Consider the following 1,285-nt stretch of genomic DNA (forward strand, 5'->3'; position numbering starts at 1 on the left):
CCCCAGAGGAAAATGGCAGCAGGAAATCATTCCACAGTGACTGAGTTCATCCTCGCTGGGTTAACAGAGCAGCCAGAACTCCAGCTGCCCCTCTTCCTAGGAATCTGTGTGGTCACAGTGGTGGGGAACCTGAGCATGATCACCCTGATTGGGCTCAGTTCTCCCCTGCACACCCCCATGTACGGTTTCCTCAACAGCTTGTTCTTCATTGGTCTCTGCCAATCCTCTGTCATTACCCCCGAAATGCTGGTGAACTTTGTGACAGAGAACATCATCTCCTACCCTGAATGTACAACTCAGCTCTTCATTGTTTTTGCTATCTCAGAGTGTGTTACATGTTAGTTGCAATGCCATATGACCACTATGTTGCCATCTGTAGCCCTTTGCTTTGTAATATCATAATGTCTCATCAGGCCTGTTACACCCTGATTTTGGGAGTGCATGTTGTAAGACTAGTTTGTGCATTCGCTCATACAGGCTGCATGTTTAGGGTTCATTTCTGAAATTTGATGTGATATTGTTTCCATTCTAAAGCTCTCCTTCTCTAGTACCTTTGTCAATGAATTATTGATTCTAATCTTTAGTGCAATTAATATCCTTGTCCCCAGCCTGACCATTCTTGGCTCCTACATCTTCATCATTGATAGCATCCTCCGCATTCACTTCATTGAAGGCAGGTCTAAAGCCTTTAGCACTTGCAACTCCCACATCTCAACTGTTTTCTTTGGATTTGCGGCATTCATGTACCTGCAGCCATCATTCAGCTCCATGGACCAAGGGAAAGTGTCCTCTGTGTTTTACACTATTGTTGTGCCAGTGCTGAATCCTCTGATCTACAGCCTAAGGAATAAAGATATCAATGTTGCCCTGAAGAAAATGCTAGAGAGGAAAATATTCTTCTAATTAGAAATAATATGAGCATGATTTATTAGTCTGTCATTGGCTATTATATTATATGAATTGATATATCTAATTTTAGTTCACCTATCAACATAGATCCTCATAATATATCTATATGTTGAATATATATAAACATATATCTGTATATCCATATGTTTAGGGACATTCTGTTGACATTATTTCTTATTCCAAGGACTTTTGATGCCATTTCTCTCTGAATTCTTCTCTCATAAATATCATTGACTCTTGGATTATAAGAAATACTAAAGATGATTTGGGTACATAGACACACTAGTGCCATCACCATTACTTCCTGCCCTTTTCTTCCATACAATTGATAGATCCCTCAATCAATGAAAATATCTTCTAGCAGTGATTGCCAATC

The 1,285-nt window shown here is 39.9% G+C and overlaps 1 pseudogene; it reads left to right on the forward strand.

Annotated features, from left to right (window-relative positions):
• Positions 1 to 903, forward strand: LOC101401817 (olfactory receptor 8G5-like; annotated as a pseudogene).
• Positions 904 to 1,285: the final 382 nt, after the last annotated feature.

Source organism: Ceratotherium simum, chromosome 7, assembly GCF_057802395.1.
Source record: "Ceratotherium simum simum isolate JZ-2026a chromosome 7, ASM5780239v1, whole genome shotgun sequence".
NCBI lineage: Eukaryota > Metazoa > Chordata > Mammalia > Perissodactyla > Rhinocerotidae > Ceratotherium > Ceratotherium simum.